This window comes from Miniopterus natalensis, chromosome 1, assembly GCF_054644295.1.
Source record: "Miniopterus natalensis isolate mMinNat1 chromosome 1, mMinNat1.hap1, whole genome shotgun sequence".
Classification (NCBI taxonomy): domain Eukaryota; kingdom Metazoa; phylum Chordata; class Mammalia; order Chiroptera; family Miniopteridae; genus Miniopterus; species Miniopterus natalensis.
The window spans coordinates 121,880,207-121,899,672 of NC_142081.1; the positions used below are offsets into that span (position 1 = coordinate 121,880,207).

General features: G+C 39.3%; 1 pseudogene; it reads left to right on the plus strand.

The window, feature by feature from the left end:
- The first annotated feature begins 3,834 nt into the window (after positions 1-3,834).
- On the plus strand, positions 3,835-19,106 carry LOC107546327 (mitochondrial outer membrane protein SLC25A46-like; annotated as a pseudogene).
- The last annotated feature ends 360 nt before the right edge of the window (positions 19,107-19,466 follow it).

The window sequence follows — 19,466 nt, forward strand, 5'->3', positions numbered from 1 at the left end:
CTTGAGTCGTCTGTAGAGGTAAATGACCATTTGCTTTGTTCAGTTTTCAGGCTCAAGTGTCTCTAAATATGGCCTTTATTTCCAGGGGTGTTCTCTACTTTTCAAAATATAATAATACTTCGAGTGGGAAATTATGACGGTAGTAACTTCATCCTCCAGCAATGTGTCTGGAAAAGATTTCTGGGAGCCCCCAAAGGTGTTTCCCAAGAGCTTATACCCATGGCTAGGTAGGGTCTCATGGCATCTGTCATTTCTCTTTCTTCTTTCTTCTTGTCTCCGACTCCAGCACCTCTTCTCTTGGGCAGTGCCGTGTCCACCAGGCCTGCCTACGGGACCCACTGTCGCTGGTTGCCTTTCTTTTCAGTTTCCGGGGTTCTTCACATATAAAATATCCCATTGGGAATATTTTTAAATGACAACAGTAAAAACTAGATGGGAATTTTGATTTATATCATCTAGATTAAAATATGCTATTTATGTTTTCTAACTCTATAAGTATTTAGAATTGTTCTGACTCTCAGAAATGAAGTGTTACCCTTTTGGTCCAGTGAATGAATTCAATCCACTTTGAAGTTTTTCTTTTCTGTTGATGTCACTGGATTTTTAAGCCAACATACTTGACCAGAATTTGTTTTGAGGTTTGTGAATGAATACCAATCAGTTCACAGAGGCAAGCAGAGTGGACACTCTAACTATTATGGACTTTTTGTTTTCCTATCACATGTAATGAGTTCTTTATGTCTTGGGCTATTCATTCTTTGCCATATTATGTCCTATTATTTTGTTCATTTTTAGCATTTTAACTTTTTCTTTTCTAGCACTTATGCCAATTTATAATAATTATTTGTATGAATCATTGTTTAATGTTTGACACACCTTCTTACTATCTCCACGTACACCATCAAAACGTAGCCACTGAATTGACCTCCCTGACCTTGAACACTTCGTTGCACCTTCCTCCTGCTCCTGCCACACTAGCCTCCTTACTACCATGCTGCTCCAGCTCACCAGGCATGCTCCTACTTAGGAATTGTGGCAATTTCTATTCCTTCTACTTGAAATCTCTTTCCCTAGATATTCCCAAGTTTCACTCCCTGGCTTCCATTAGATCTCTGCTGATGTTTTAAAGGCCCCTTTCTTGGTTTCCCTATCTAACTTTCAATTGTTTCCGAGCTCAGATGCAGGGGGAGGTTAAGGTGTTATTATTTGACTCCTCAAGCCCTAATCTTAGTTTATATTGCTCTTGTAATATAATGGAAGCCTTTAAAAAGTTATGTTTCCTAATTGTATAGCAATGTAATTTGTTTTGATGTTTTGATCTTGTACCTAGGAAGGTTGGTGAGCACTCCTATCAGTCCTAATAGTTAATCTGTAGATTCCCTCCAAATTCCTATGCTTTCAACCATGTCATCTGATGCCAGTTTTGTTTTTTTCTTTTCAATTCCTTATTTCTTTCAGTACTCTTTTTATCTTACTGGCTAGAACCTCAGAATAATACTGAATATAAGCAGTAATAGCTGGTATCTTGTCTTGTTTCTAACTTTGAAGGGCATGTTTTTAATATTTCACCATTAAATATGATGTTTGCAGCAGGTTTTTGCTAGGTACCCTTCATCAGAATGGGGGAATTCTTTTTCTGAGAGATATTTTCAAATCATAAATGCATATTGAAGAAAATGAAGGCAGTCTTGTCCTACCAGACATTAATACATTACCAAGTTACAACAAATAGTGTGGTACTAGCACTAGAATAGATGGAACAATGGCAGGTTAATAGTCTAGAAATAAATGCAAATGCAGATAAGAAGTTGGATGATTTATTCTGGTTTCCTTTGTTTTATTTTGTTATATTTCCCTTTTGTTCTGTTAGAATTTCATCTTAACTATCTTTATGGCTTTTCTTCCCAGTTCGCTGGGGCCATGTCTTCTGAAGCCTATTGAAGAAGCAGTTTTTTGCAATTTTCTTTTGAGTCCTGCAACAGGTTATTTTCAGAGATTTCTTTGACTCTTCCAAATGATATTCATTTTTTCTTTTATTTCTTATTCTTGAAGAAAATTTTCAAAGCTCAGCTCTGCTGCTTAATAGCAAATATCATATAATGTGTTATCTTCCCCTAAGCTTCAGGTTCTTCGTCTATAAAAAGGACAATAAGAGCTCCTATATCCCTGGGTTCTTGGAAGGAATAAATGAGCTGCTGTGTGTAACATGCCTGGCACAGTGCCTAGTGCTGGGCAGCACTCCATAAATTTATCTTCAATAAACATATCCAGGTTTGCTTCTCTTTATTCCTCCTCAATCAAGGCAAGTTCTTGGACAAGATGTGCGCATTGTCTTTTGCCCTTGTGTGACGGTTGGATTCTCTTTCCAGGCCTGCAGCGAGAGGGTAGGCTGAGGATCACAGCATCCTGTCCAATACCTAGTCTTGGTAGGCTTTCCCACAGTGCACCTCTAATGTGTTGAATAGACACCTTCTTCCTTATTGCTTAGTTTACTTATCCTCTGAACCAAAGTTGCGCATAAGAAATTAGAACCCATTCACTATAATAAGGTTATTCCATCCCATTCCATCCCATAGCACTTTATTCTCAGAGAATGTATTCCTAATATACAACATCCACAAAAGTGTAGGCTTATACCTGAAGAATGTTAGCTCATGGTGATGATGATGACCATGATGAACAAGGATAGTAATGTTTCTTGAGCATTGCACTGCATAAGCAATAAAGTCCACACCTAACTCAAAGACATTTAAATCAGGATCTCCTCAAGCAAAAAGGCAGTATATAACTGTAGTGTTCCCAGTGGGGACAAACATTTCTTGCATACATCAGCTCTTGCATTGGCTCTTTCAGTCTTGATGAGCCACCTGGTGAGGGGCCAGGGTGTTCAAAGCCTAGAACTTCAGTCTGTCTATTAAGCTTGGATGTACAATGCTAACCACTGAAGGGACACACTTATCAACAACAATAACAAGAATTAAAAACCCATCATACAGAGATTTCAATGACAGTTGTGGAAAGCTGAAGACAGTTGGGATAAGAAATAGAAGTGTTTTTTTTTTTTAAGCTACTATTACATCTAAATTAGTGTAAAGGTTATTATATATCTTTACTAAAGACACGTTAAAATAAAATAAGTGAAAGTGTTGAAAGTGAGGCAGACTCATGCGAAATATTCAACCAGTTTGTAGAGAAATATCTCATTTTCTTTCCACACAATTTTCAAAGAGGAAAGCTCAGGGTTAGGAGGTAAATTCAGTAAAAGAGTCTTGGGCAGGCACAAGCTCCAAGCATGCTGGGATCTCAGCAGCAGGCTAGTCTGCAATGGGAAGAATTGGACTAAGGAAAACTGAGACATAGAATTGTGTGTAGTAACCCCAGGATTGGTCTGGGCTTGCTTTGGTATCAAAGGTGGCCCAACTCAGAAGACAGAGAATGACAACAGAACCATGATGGTCTCTTGATTGCTAAGTGTATATCTGGTTAAAAACAAAATCTTAGCTAGTTCCTGGGGACATAATTTCTAGGAACAGTGATGGTAAAGGATAGTCAGAGTACCAGAACTTTGGTTTAAGTTGAGGTTCAGGAATGTTCAGGTCCTTATGCAAATAAGAAAACCAAGAGAGAAGCCCAGTGAACACTGTAAGAACTGGCTTATATGTGCCCAGAGTGCCCACATATAGGTTTTATTTACAAGATTAAATCCCTATCTCAGTAGCAGATGGATAAATCTACTTGATATGACTGCCTTACTGGGATTAACTAGAGAATTCAATAAAAGCTTCCTTAGCCTCATTGCCTACAGTTAAGTGGGACCAAACCATTCTGGCTATAATGGAGCTTTATCTTTTCAGCCCTGAAAAAGTGTTGGGACAAGACAGAAATCCTGCTCTAAGGAGTGAAGATCGTGCAGATGAGGTACTACAGATAATCCAAAGGAAAAATATGGCTGCGTTACTGCAGCCCACAGCATGGTTAATCTAGGGCACTGGACTTGAATAGAGCACCACACAGTCTGTATCAGGGCCAAACTATTTCATATGATCACTAATGACCTAGAAAAGGACACTCTGGCTTCCCTGCTCAAGGTCTGAGACCTGGGTCATTCTTTTAACTTTTTGGAGCCATCTTCTCATAAAATGGCTTTTATTTGCTACCTGTTAACTACATCAGTATGTTATAAATACAAAAAGATTATCTCATAAAAATATTTTGCACATACTTATAATAAAAATATAAAAGACAGGTAATGGGAGAAAATTAAATATTTCTTAAGGTATGTTCAATGGGATTTCACAACACAACTAGAAATGATCTCCTTAACCCCTCCTGTTTCCCCAGGATCAGAATCATATCTTCCCTTGGATGATATTAGTTATAGCCAAAGAAAAACTCATGACATTTCCCCATAAATACTCTGCCTTTTCATATCTCACATCATCCATCCTCCTCTTAACCCAGACTACATCAATGATCACTGCATTCAGAATTTTCAGTCAAAATTGTGTTTCTTCATGAAGCTAGGTTGTCCTACATATATTCATCCAAATGCCATCACTCTTCAACGTATTTTCATCCACTTAAATACAAAATGGGAGTATAGGTGGTAAATTATAAGACATTAAAAAAATAAATCAAAGAAGATACAAATAAATGGAAGCATATACCATGCTCATGAATAGAAAGAAATAACATCATTAAATGTTCATACTACCCAAAGCAATCTTTAGATTAAATTCAATCCCTATCAAAATACCAATGGTGCTTTTTACAAAACTAGAAAAAATAATCTAAAAATTTATATGGAACCAAAAAGACCACTGAGAAAGAACAACAAAGTTGGAGGTATAACACTACCAGTTATCAAGCTATATTACAAGACTATAGTAATCAAAACAGCATTGTACTGGCATAAAACAGACATATAGATCAATGGAACAGAATAGGGAGCCCAGGAATAAACCTATGTGTATATGGACAATTAATATATGACAAAGGAGGCAAGAATATACAATGGGGTAAACACAGTCTATTCAATGAGTAGTGTTGGGGAAATTGAATAGATACATGAAAAAAAAATTGGCCAACTTCTTATACCACATACATGAATAAGCTCAAAATGGATTAAAGACTGAAATGTAAGACACCTCTCCCCCCCAACCATAAAACTCCTAGAAGAAAACATAAGTAGTAAAATCTCTGACACTACTCTCAGCAATAATTTTTCTGATATACCTTCTCAGGCAAGGGAAACAAAAGAAAAAATAAACAAATGGGACTACATCAAACTAAAAAGATTTTGCACAACAAAGAAAACCATCCATAAAATGAAAAGATAATCCACAAAATGGGAGAAGATATTTGCCAATCATACATCTGATAAGGGATTAATATCCAAAATTTATAAAGTACTCAAACAAGTCAACACCAAAAAAACCCCCAACAATCCAATTAAAATGGGGCAGAGACCTGAAAAGACACTTCTCCAAAGAGGTCATTCAGATGGCCAAGAGATATATGAAAAGATGTTCAACATCACTAATTATCAGAGAAATGCAAATTAAAACCACAATGAGATATCACCTCACTCCTGTCAGAATGGCTATTATCAATAAATCAACAAATAAGTGATGGTGAGGATGTGGAGAAAAAGGAACTCTTGTGCACTGTTGGTGGGAATGTAGCTTGGTGCAGCCACTATGGAAAACAGTATGAAGGTTCCCTCCCAATTAAAAATGGGACTGCCTTAGGACCTAGCAATTCTACTTCTGTGTATATATCTGAAGAAACCCAAAACACTAATTAGAAAAAATATATGTACCCCTATGTTCATTGCAGTATTATTTATAAGATATGAAAGCAACCCAAGTGCCCATCAATAGATCAGTGCATAAGGAAGCGGTACATATGTACAATGAAATATTACTTGGAGAGAAAAAAAAGAAATCTTACCATTTGAAACAGTATGGATGCACCTAGAGAGGATTATGCTAGGTGAAATAAATCAGAAAGAGAAAGGCAAATACCATATGATTTCACTTATATATGGAATTTAAAGAATAAAATAGAGATTCCAAGATGGTGGCAGATTGAGTGGAAGCTACACTGACACTCTCCCAGGACCAAACTGGAATTACAACTAAAATATAGAAAAACCATCCTGAATAATCAACTGCAGCTGAAGACTAGCTGGAAAGCACCGTCATAACCAAGGATGAAAAGTGGAGACCTCAAAGAGATGGAAAGGAAGTGCAGAGGAGTGAGAGGGCTGGCCAGGCTCCCATAGGCAGCAGCTGAAGGTCCAGAAGGTTATCTTAGCTGTGGGTGCTTTTAGTTTTTGCCTGATTTGCTTCTGGACCCAGGGCTTGGAAAAGCAGACCTTGGTGCAATCTTGGTATTGCCCAAATACACCCAGGCCCAGCAGAAGAAACCATAAGCTGTGGAGTGCAGAAAACTTCAAATGGGGTACTCAAGGCCAGCATCTGACATTGGCCTGCACCAGAGATCATCCAAAAGACCGGGAGTCCTAGCAGATCTACCTAATACATAAAACAAATCCAAACAGGCAGCCAAAATGAGGAGACAAAAAAACAAGCCCCAAATAAAAGAACAAAAGAATTATCTAGAAGAAGAGCTAAATGAAATGGAGACAAGCAATCTATCAGATATAGAGTTCAGAATATTGATCATAAGGATGCTCAATAGCATGAGAAAAGAAATGGAAACTATGAAGGAAATTAAGAATGACATAGTAAAAATTTTAAAACCCCAAAACATTGGAAGGAATAAACAGCAGGTTGGAGAAAGCTGAGGGCCGGATCAGCCAATTAGAAGACAGGGTAGAAAAAAATCACTCAATCAGAGAACCAGAAAGAAAAAAAAATTAAAAAACAGGAGGACAGTTTAAGGGAGCTGTGGGACAACATGAAACATAACAATATTTGCATCATAGGAATGCCAGGAGAGGTTGAAAGTAAGCAAGGATTAGAGAAACTGTTTGGAGAAATAATGGCAGAAAACTTTCCTAACCTGGTGAAGGAAAAAGTCACACAAGTTCTGAAGGCACAGAGAGTCCCAAGCAAGAAGAACTCAAAGAGGCCCACATCCAGGTACATCATAATTAAAATGTCAAAAATTCAAGACAAAGAGAGAATATTAAAGGCAGGTACAGAAAAGCAATTTGTTACCTACAAAGGAACTCCCAGCTGATTTCTCATCAGAAACTCTACAGGCCAGAAGGGAATGGCATGAAGTATTTAACGTTATGTAAAACAAGGACCTGAAACCAAGACTACTCTATCCAGCAACACTATCATTCAAAATAGATGGTGAAATAGAGATTCCCAGACAAAAAAAGGCTGAAGGAATTTATCACCACCAAACCAGTATTGCAAAAAATGTTTAAGGGACTGCTGTAATAAGAAGTTGAAACAGAAAGAGAAACATAGGCATAAAGAAATAAAATGGCAATAGGTAAGTACCTATCCATAATAACCTTAAATATAAATGGATTAAATGCTCTAATCCAAGGACATAGAGTAGCTGAATCAATAAGAAAACAAGACCCGAATATATACTGTCTAAAAGAGACCCACCTCAGAAGAAAAGACTCACACAGGCTGAAAAAAACCACAAACTTCTGGAGGACTCTCTTTATTTATTTTTTAAAAGTATATCTTTATTGATATCAGAGAGAGGAAAGGAGAGTGAGAGAGAGATAGAAACATCAATGATGAGAGTCATTGATTGGCTGCCTCCTGCACACCCCTTGCTGGGGATTGAGCCAGAAACCTGGGCAGATGGCCTGACCAGGAATCAAACCTCAATCTCCTGGATCATAGGTTGATGCTCAACCACTGAACCACACTGGCCGGGCCTTCTGGAGGACTTTAAAGGAGAGATTGACAGTAATAGTTACAACAGAGGACTTTAACATCCCACTGACTTTACTGGATAAATCTTCCAAACAAAAATCAACAAGGAAACTGATTCTAAATGACACACTAGATCTGATGGATTTAAATGACATTTACAGAACATTTCACCCAAAGCTGAAGAATATGCACTCTCTTCAAGTGCACATAGGACATTCTCAGATAGACCAAATGTTAGGACACAAAACAAGTCTCTACAAGTTCAAGAAGCTTGAAATCATATCAAGCATCTTCTCAGACATTTACACCATGGAATACTATGCAACTGTAAAAACGAAGGATCCCTTATTCTTTGAGACAGCATGGTGGGGCCTGGAGAGTATTATGCTAAGTGAAATAAGCCAGTCAAAGAAAGACAAGTATCACATGATCTTACTCATATGTGGAATCTAATGAACAAAATAGATCCAGAGACATAGAAGCATGGAACAGACTGATGAATCTCAGAAGGAAGGCAGGGGGCGGGGGTAGATGGGTAGGTGGGGACAGATTAACCTAAGAACTTTTATGCATAACTCATGGACACAGACAATAGTGTGGTGGAGGTCGGGGGAGGGGGGGCGGAGCGGGGGGAGGGGACCAATGAGGCAAAAAAGGGGGCATTTGTAATATTTTCAACAACAAAGATAAATTTAAAATAAATAAATGAAATATCTTTACCACACAAGTATAACTCTATAAATAACATGGAATGTCATTTTGCTTATTTAAAAAATAAAATGATATCATAATGTAAAAAAAAAGAACAGAAGAAAGAATACAGAAACAGACTCAGATGCAGAAAACAAACTGTGATGGTTGCCTGAGGGGAGGATGTTTGGGGGAGGGCTGAAAAAGGTGAAGGTTTTAAGCAGTGCAAATTGATAATTGCAAAACAGTCACGGGAATGTAAAGCTCAGCATAGGGAATATAGTCAATAATATATAATAACTATGTATGGTGCCAGGTGGGTAGTTGAATTATTGGGAGATCACTTTGTAAATTATGTAATTGTCTAACCATTAAGCTGCACACCTAAAACTAATATAAAATAATACTGAATGTCAACTGTAATTGAAAAATAAATAAAGAAAAATTTAAAGATTAAAACAAAACGGTAAGGGAAAAATGTCTTCTTAGAAAAGGTGGAATTTGAATTAAGTAAATTTTTAATAAGTAGATATTGGAGAAAGGTATTCCGTTCATTACCACCACCATGACCGTCATCATTGTCATCAGAGCCAGTACTTAGCATGCTTATTATGAGCCAAACACTCTTCTAAGCAGTCTCTATGCAGCATTTCACTTAATTCTCATGGCAATAGTATGAGACAAATATTATTAGCTGCATTTTATTAATGCATGCACTGAAGCACTGATAGATTAAGAAACTTGTTCAGGATTACTCAACTACTAAGCAATAGAACAATGTTTGAAACAGAGACTCTGCATACAACCACTATACTATGCGGCATAAAGAACTGACGGAGCAAATAGTATCAGATAAAAAGTAACAGGCAGAGCCCTCGCCAGTTTGGCTCAGATGTTAGAGTGTCGGCCCAAGGGCTGAAGGGTCATGGGTTTGTATGTAGCCAAGAGCACATACCTCGGTTCCAGGGTCAGGGTGTGTGTGCGAAGCAACCAATCGATGTGTCTCTCTCACACTGATGTTTTTCTCTCTCTCCTCCTTCCACTCTCTCTGAAAAGCAATGGAAAAACTGCCCCTGGGTAAGGATTGAAAAAAAAACCCAAAAAAACAAAAAAACTAACATGCAAGGTTTGAAGAAATATCATAGATTCAGATGACTAGACACTAATTAGTAACAGTGTTTAGTCTCCAGAGAAATAAACTCAGGCCAAATTACTGAAGACCTTGAATTCTTTCCCCAAATTTGCTTTAAAGAAGTTTATTATTTCTTGGAAAACAGAGCTATCAAAGGTTTTTTTTAGGAGGTAAATGTTATAAAATCTGGCTTTACGTAAGTAAGTTTGGAGACAGTGAGTAGGATCTACAGATAACTGAATTTCAGGAGTTGCCAATTCTCTTCTTTCCTTTACAATATATATACCTAGTGAAGAACTTGGCATTCAATTTCATTCGAATCAAATGCAGACTCTGAAACAATGTAACCAACATTGTCAGACACCATCAACAAACATGAAGAAATAAGAAATCAGTTCATCTGGACCAGTAAGGACAGCCATCCCTCTGTATCTGTGGGTTTTGCATCCACAGATGCAACCAACTGCAGACTGAAAATATTTTTTAAAATGTAATGTTGCTGCTGACGTGTACTATGTAGTTAGGCCTATGATGGTCGTGTCTACACTGAATGTCATTTTTTCTTGTGATTATTCCCTAAACAATAACAACTATTTACATACCATTTACATTGTATTAGGCATTATAAATAATCTAGAGATGATTTAAAGCATACAGGATGTACACAGGTTATGTGCAAATAGTATGACATTTTATATAAGGGACTTGAGCATTCATGAATTTTGGTTATCTGTGGGGGGTCCTGTAACCAATCCTTCATGGATACTGAGGACAACCAGATAATAACCGACTCTAGTTATCTTTATGAAATTATTATTATTCAAATCTCCTTCTTCCATGCCATACATATATAGTCTCTTCTAATTACTGTATGTGTTTATCAACTGCAGTTTTATTAAATAAAGAAATAATATGTTTACTTTGCACATCTCATTCCCCTCCACTCCAGGCAATCTGCAATTAGCAGCCAAAGCAATACTGAAAGGGGTTTCGAAAGAACAATCAAAGGTGTGTGAATTATGCATATAACTGAGATTAATTAAATTCCTTTGCTGAGACAAATGGAAGAGTTAACAGTTACACTTTTCAGCTGCTCATATGGAGCTCCCAGTGGAACCTTCTGAAGGAAACTGCAAAAGGTGGAAATTCTCTGAGCAACCCTGCTGAAGTTCAATTCTGAAACAGCTCAGACCACAAACTGTGCATAGTGTCAGCCCTTGTGTGTGGTATAGCTATGTCACTAAACTAAATTATTTGCAGTAAATTAACCAACTCATAAAATTACTGAGCTCTTTAACATGACACAAATAAAATGTTTTGGCAGCAAATCAAAAAGTATATCCTGCCCAGCCAGGTATGGCTCAGCGGTTGAGCGTCGACCTAGGATCCAGGCGATTGGGGTTCAATTCCCGGTCAGGGCACATGCCCAGGGCTCGATCAATGACTCTCTCATCATTGATGTTTCTATCTCTCTCTCCCTCTCCTTTCCTCTCTCTGAAATCAATAAAGATATATTTTTGGGGGAAAAAAGTATATCCTATATTTCTATTATCTTGGTTTCTCATCTTTCCCTTTAAAATGCATTTTTCCACAAACCTCCCAACTATCCCAAAAATAAATTTTATTTTAGAACTTTAAACTCCTTCTTTGCTTGATTCAGGAAGTCACTGTACTTGTTACCCGGGGGGAGGGGTAGTACACTTTTTTAGCTAATGCCACCCAGTGTTCACACCAAGAGCTTACACTGCTTAAAATCTGGCATTTCACTGGGTATTACTGACCTTTTGTTACAGCCCTAAAAGCAAACAATGCATCGTTTTACAGGCCAAAAATCACTTTGTTCATGCACTAGGGCATCCCAGTCAAGCTTTTGCCTATGCTATTTGTGGAGGATTTTGGTTTGGTTCACAGATGCCCATCTCCCAGCACAGGCCAAGGTGGGGCGGCCTCCATCTCAGTGACCAATAGCTTGAGCCTCTCAACTTTCATAACAGAAATGCAGATATGATACCCACAAGTGTCATATGAAATATACTTATATGACATACACAGTGATATTACGAGTATGTCTTTAATCAGCAGTCATTGCTTTAAATCGCTTGCCAGAGAGTAGATATTTGAATCACCTACCCAGATAGTACTCCCATGAATGCTTTCCATATTTCCTTTCTAGTGGAATCCTAATAACAAAACATCTTGGCTACTCTCTGCCCTTATGAGCTAATATGACTGGGGAATTTGGAAGGAGAAATTAGGTGCGCATGAGCTGGACTCCTATGCTTTCACATGGGAAAAAAGCAAATATTCTTCTTTGCTCTTCCCATGTCCTTTGAGGAGGGCCTTTCCTGGTCCATTGCTGCCTGAGGCCACATGGATTTGTCAGTCAATTTCTGGGGTTCAGGAGTGGGAGGTCCACTTGCCTACACTTAGAGGCCACAGTTTCCAAAATCAGCCTATGAACAACGAAGGTGATGTCCAGGAACTCCATTGGCTCACTGATACATTTTATTCTTCACTCAATTCTGATTGTGGTTGGTAAAAGGTGGTGTCATTTATTGGGCCCCACCTAACACCCAATGACTACTAAAGCCCAACTAAGAAAAGTTATATTTAATAAAGACAGACTTCCATGCCATCTACTCATTCCTTAAGATTGCAAAGGTTCTAGCCTAGGATCATGTTGTATCAATATATATCTAGAGCATATTTACGGAGACCCCCTCAGAATTGCCTTCACTGAGTCAAACATTTAATGTTGGTTTTTACTGAAAGTTACTATGAAAAAGGGATATGTAAAATAACACGTATCTGTTGACTGTTGACAAAAAATTATCTGTTACATGCCTGTTGCTCAATGCTCCACTTGTTTATTCCATGTGGTAAGTTTACTTTAGAATTTAGAAGCAGGAGAAGGAGACACAAGATGGCACGTAGGTAACAGCTGCACCCGCCGCCTCCCGCAGCCACATCAAAATTACAACTAAAATACAGAACCACCATCACTCAGAGCCTCCTGAGATCTGGCTGAACAGAAGCCCTGCAACCAGGGAGCTGAAGCAGCACCGAGACCGGTAGGAGGGGGGGAGACGCGGGTGGATCGGGGCTGAATTGCGGAGACTCAGCTGCAGGCCCACACCCGGTGCTGAGGTTGAAACCCGGGAGGGACGTCTGGGCGGAGGTTTTCCGAAGGAGTGAGGGGCCCAGCCCCATATCAGGCCCCTAGCCCAGGGCTCCCAGGCCGGGAAGAGCCGTCCCCACAACTCCGGGCTGTGAAACCAGCAGGGACTGTCTCTGCGAGTCCTGGAGGCTGCGGGAGCCCCAGCAGCTCCTCTTAAGGGTCCCCACATGGACTCACTCAGACGCGCTCCCTCTGAGCCCAGCGCCGGGCAGCAGCTGGAAAGGACCTGGGACACTCGGGGAGGAACTGACCTGCCTGAAATCGGGGCGAGAGCTGGAGGGGTGGCTTCCTTCCAGGCAGAAGGGCTGCCAGAGGCCACTGCTCCTTTGTTGAGCCTACCCACACAGAGCCAGCAAGCAGGCGCCATGTTTGAATCTCCAGCACCTGACTCACGCCTTTGGCCCCGCCCCGTGATTCCCGGAGGCCCCGCCCCTCCCCACCTGCAGCTCATCCAGGCCATTTCCAGGGGCTTTTCTATGCAAGTGGCCTCTCAAGCCTCATGCTCAGGACTTTCCTAAAATCTCTCAAACAAGCAGCAGCGGGCCCCATACAGCTTGATAAGCGGCCCCAGGCCTGGCAATAGCAACAGCCTGCACTGGCTCATAGCTTGGCCTCTCCTGGACACCTCCAAGACCAGCACAAGTAGCAGCCAATTGTTTGCTGTGTAGCACATGCTGGGTGGTCCTGGGCAAGGTACTGGCAGAGGCTGAGGTACTTTGCACCTCCTGGGAGGCCCCAGAGACAGTGCACTTGGTTGTCAGATTCAACCACACTGGATTACAACCCTACCACATCCACGAGTAACACACTCAAGGGGTGCATTTGGTGAACACCAAAGCCCCACTGAAGTAAATCCTGCTCCATAAGGGTGTCTCCAGCACAGCAGCTCTTTGGCTGTAGTTGCAACTGGTCCTCACAGCCGATTGGCCTGGGGGTCAATTCCTCCCAGGGATGCCAACAGCAATTAAGGCTCAACTACAACAGGACAGTGCACACAGCCCACACAGGGGAGCACCTAGAAGGCCCAGCTCAGGTGACTGGGGAGGCTGAGCCACTGGACCCTACAGGACACCTACTACACAAAGCCACTCTACAAATTCCAGGGGACATGGCAGCTCTATCTAATACATAGAAACAAACACCTGGAAGCAGCCAAAATGTGGAGGCAAAGAAACATGTCACAAAGGAAAGAACAGAAGAAATCTCTAGAAGAGGAACTAAATGAAATAGATCCAAGCAAGCTAACAGATACAGAGTTCAGAATTTTGTTTATAAGGATGTTTAAGCAGACTGTTAGGGAAATAACAGAAAATTGATGACATAATAAAGTACCAATTTGAAATGAAGGCTATACGAACTGAAATGAAGAATAATTTACAGGGAATCAACAGTAGAGTAGAGGATGCTGAGAATCAAATCAGCAATTTGGAACATGAGGAAACAGAAAACACCAAACCAGAAGAGCAAAAAGAAAAAAGAATCCAGAAATATGAAGATAGTATAAGGAGCCTCTGGACAACTTCAAGAGGTCCAACATTCATATTTTTGGGATGCGAGAAGGAGAAGAAAGAGACCAAGAAATTGAAAACCTATTTGAAAAAATAATTACAGAAAACTTCCCCTACCTGGGGAAAGAAATAGACTTACAAGACCAGGAAGCACAGAGTCCCAAACAAGAGGAACCCAAAGAGGCCCACACCAAGACACATCATAATTAAAATGTCAAAGGTTAAAGACAAAGAGAGAATCTTAAAAGCAGCAAGAGAAAAGCAGTTAGTTACCTACAAGGGAGCCCCCATACGACTGTCAGCTGATTTCTCAACAGAAACCTTGCAGGCCAGAAGGGAGTGGCAAGAAATATTCAAAGTGATGAAAAACATGGAACTACAACCAAGATTGCTCTACCCAGCAAAGCTATCATTTAGAATTGAAGGTCAGATAAAGAGCTTCTCAGACAAGGAAAAGCTAAAGGAGTTCATCACCACCAGACCAGCACTACAGGAAATGTTGAAGGGTCTTCTTTAACAAGAAGTTAATGAACAAAAGAATCTGACGAACTAAATAGATCCAGAGACATTGACATATGCAACAGATGATCATATTTCAGAGGAAAGAGGGAAGGGGGGTGGAGGGTGGGAAGAGATTAACCAAAGAAGTTATATGCATATATGCATAACCCATGGACACAGTCAATAATGGGATAAAGACCTGGAGAGGGGGTGGGAGTGAAGTGGAGGGGATCAATTAGGGGGAAAAAAATGGGACACCTGTAGTACTCTCAACAATAAAGATAAATTAAAAAAAAAAAAAAAAGAGCTTGAAATGAGATTTGCCTTATTGTTTGTATCCTTTATTAGCAAAGTATCTAAAAAGTAGGCTCAGGGAGCATATAAAAATACTAATTAATTTACAGTTACTGCCTAGGATTATTGAATTATATCATCTTATTGATATTTTCTGAATTTAAACAGGCATTAGTAAAACTCACCTATAAAGTATACCAGTTCTCCCAATACTGTAATAAACATGTCCTTAGTTTAAAAAAAAAAAAAAAAAAAAAGAAGCATTTAGAAGCAGGAGAATATTTACTTGAAAACTGTCATGTTTACTCAGTAAGGTAGATAGCTATGTAACCTATAATATTTCTCTCTTTTGATGTCACTCTCAGGGAATTCCTGGTCCAATGTAATGCTCAAGCAGTTACTATAATAGCCAATATAAACATGCTTCATTCTTTTGGTAGCTTTGACATCTAATATCCATTTCAGTAATACACACAATCAGTTTTGTAGGCCATTCTAAACTCTTTAAAATATGAATAAGGTATGATTAAAATAAAAGAACATAAAAATGAAAGGGAACTTACCGTTTCCAGTCCAGCATGTAAGGAGCTTGGAAGTCATCACTCCTGACTTCACAATAAGAAAAAAAGTGGAACAAATGAAAAACCAACAATTCTTCTCAGATCTACCAGAGAACTGGGGTGACAAGGCAAACCACACTCTCCAAAATTGGAGCGAGAGAGGCACATACGAAGAATTACAACATTCTGAAATAAAGCCCAGGAGCAGCAGCTTCCACATGAACAGGTACTAGGATAGGGAAACTTAATTTGTAATTAATTAACTCTAGAGGCTCAGTGTGGACAAGTTTGAGAGATAAAAGTTCCAGGGGAATCCAGCTCGGGGGGGGGGGGCAACACTTTTGTGAGTTTTACCTCCAAGACCCTTACCTGGCTCTCTCCAGAAAATTGGGAAAAAATCTCCTCCTGCTTCTGGCAAAAGTAGCCATTTTGAAATGGGCTCAGATAATTCCGTTCTTCTAACAAAGCCTGCCCTAAAGAGAAACTATTTTTCCAGAGCAGTTTGACCAGAGTTTAACCATGGTAGGGGAGGGGAACACTCAATTCCAGCCCACTCTAGCTTTCCTATCTCACCTTCAGGGGAAGCAAAACAAAACAAAACTGAGAAGCATCTGTAAAGATCACATCTCAAGAACACAGTCTCACTAAAAAACTGAGAGCTAATCATAGGATTACAAAATGTTTCTCCTTCCCCAATACCTTACCACCTCACCAATAGGGCTCCTGTATAATAATGTATAATAACAGGGGAATACAAAAAGAACTGCACATCTCAGATATTATTTAAGAAGAAATATCTAGGGAAAGCTAAGGAAAACAACAGAGGCAAAAACAAAGACATCAGAGGAAACTTTTGCCTTTGACACCTACAGCTACAGCAAGCACTAAACAGAGCCTCACCCCTAGCCAGATAAACATAAAATCTCACCCTAAAGGCCTATTTGCCTCAGTTCTTTCTACCTAGTACATCATGTCCGGCTTTCAACAAAAAACTTTGAAGAGACAGAGAAAGCATCAGAACCAAACTCAGAAATGGCAGAGAAGTTGAAATGATCAGGCTGTGAATTTAAAACAACTGAGATTAATATGCTAAGGGTTCTCATGGAAAAAGTGAAAAGAACAGATGGTTAATGTAAGGATAAAGATGGAAACTCAAAGAAAGAATCAAAAGGAAATGCTATAAGTCAAAAACACTATAACAAAAATGAAGAATGCCTTTGATGAACTTATCAATAAACTGGACACAGCTGAGGAAAAAAGTGAATCAGTGAGCTTGAAGAAATGTTAATAGAAACTTCCAAAATGGAAATGCAATGAGAAAAACAAATGAAAAAGAAAGAGCAGGTTATCGAAGAACTGTGGGACAATCACAAAAGGTATAACGAAGACATGATGGGAATAAGAAAGAGAAGAACAAAGGAGAACAGAAGAAATGTTTTAAACAATAATGACTGAGAGCTTACACGATTAATGATAGACACCACACCACAGATCTAGGAAGCTCAGAAAGCACCAGCCAGGATAAATACCAAAATATCCATACCTTGGCATATACATTCAAACTACAGGAAAATCAAAAGTGAAGAGAAAAATCTTAAAAGATATCAAAGGTGGGTGGGGGAACCTTACTATGAAGGAACAAAGGTAAGAATTACATCCAACTTCTCTTCCAAAACTGTGCAAACAAGAGAGTGAGGCAAAATATTTAAAGTATTGGGGGGGAAAATACTACCAATCTAGAATTCTGTATCCAGTGAAATTATGATGAAAATTTTAATATATGGTTCCGGTCCCATTGGATTTTCTATATCCTAGTGGTGGCAGCAGCCTCTGTACACTTCAGGAATTCTGTTGGGGCCTAGAAAGTGTCTGTACCGATGACTCCTTTTTCTGATCTTCCAGCCAAGGAACTTGCCAAGTGCTTTTTAAAATAACTTCTTTGTTGAATTGAGAGGAAGAATTGTTTGTTTCTAGAAGAACCTTTTAGGGAATTCTGTACCAACCAATCTTCAGTTCACTTTTACTTCTAGCCAATCTTCAGTCCACTTTCACTTCTTATTTTCTAAATAAGAAAAAAAGAGAAAAGACACAAATTAATGTCAGGAATGAAAGAGGAGCCATCACTACTGATCCCATAGACATTAAAAAGATAATGAAGCCCTGAGTCCTCTGCACTTGAAGTAGGCCTCCTCCCTCTTTTTCACACACGTTTTATCTGAGATCACCTCTGAAAAAGACAACTGTCTTGGTGATGGGCTGTGTGAACAGTTGAGTAGATTTGCTGGATTTGGTATTGGACTTGAAAGTCTCTTTACAGAAAATATACTGTACTGATGACAATTAACTTGGCGGCACCAATGTCAGGTTAATTACCATGTTCGGCATTATCATCTCACTCCATTTACAGTCATCAATATTATGTAGAACTTCAACAAAACTCAGGGACCAAGGGCCTGTAAGAAAGGAATGGGAAGTACATTTATTGTCCAGGGAGTTACACTTGGAGTAGAAGGAATAATCGGTAAACTCACACCTTTACCAAGGGAAGTTACACATAAGTGAAATCCTAAACAAATAGGAAAACACCTTCTACGGAAATCATTGTGAATTGGAACCTCCCCTCCTCCCCCCGCAGCTTGCTGGCTTCCTCTGTGGGGCATTCCAGCACATTATTACTTAGTGATGTTCCATTCACCTGGAAAACCTACTTGTCAGGGCCTGGCAATAGGGTTAGCCTAACTTATATGAGACAATGACTTTTTATTCAGCAAGTCTCGCTGAAACAGTACAGAGTGAGATAATTCCAGATAATGCTGGAATTTTGGAATGTGTTAAAGAAGGCACTGGAAGAGTGACAGGCACGGGAGTGCCTCATAGCAAATGACTACTTCCTCTTTTCGCCTTGATCGTCCCTATGGTGCTGCATGGGATTCTTCATTACATCATCAGCTCAGTCATTCAGAAGTTTGTCCTAAAGATTACTAAAGAGAAAGGCTTAAAACAGCCACCCAGCTGAGAGCAGTAGCTGGTGCAGAGTATGTTGGATGCTTATTTTCCAGAACTCGTTGCTAACTTTGCTGCCAGTCTTTGCTCTGATGTATACTTCACCCCTTGGAAACAGTTTTGCACCACCTTCGCATTCAAGAAACACGCACAATAATTGACAGTGCAGACCATGGCTATGAAGTGCTTCTAATTAATACACAGGATGAGGGAATGAGAAACTGTATCAATACCATAAAGCAGGAGGAAGGAACGCTTGTTTTTTATAAAGGATTGGGTGCTGTTATAATACAGTACACACTGCACGCAGCTGTCTTACAGGTTACCAAAATTATTTACTCTACACATCTTCAAAATAGCGTTTGAGATCGAAGTTCCCAATTAGTCTAAAAGACATGATCTGGACATGTTGCTATGAAATTATGAGGGATAAAAGTCAATAGTGGGGTAAAAATGGATCAGAGAGTGAAACTGGTAGAAAAAGCCCACTCTGATTATATTGACTTTTTTTTTTTTTTTTAAGGCATCTAGTTTGGATCAAAAGCATTCCAAATTTGAAAACTCAATAAAAATAACACGCATGAGTTAAATTCCAGCTAGTATTACACACATGCTGAACTAAAAACGATATTGGGCATAAGCAAAAAATTTGTCAGCAAACATAAAACAAAGTTTCACAGAGCTGAATTTATTCCGTCTGACTTTAACATTTATTACAAGTTTATT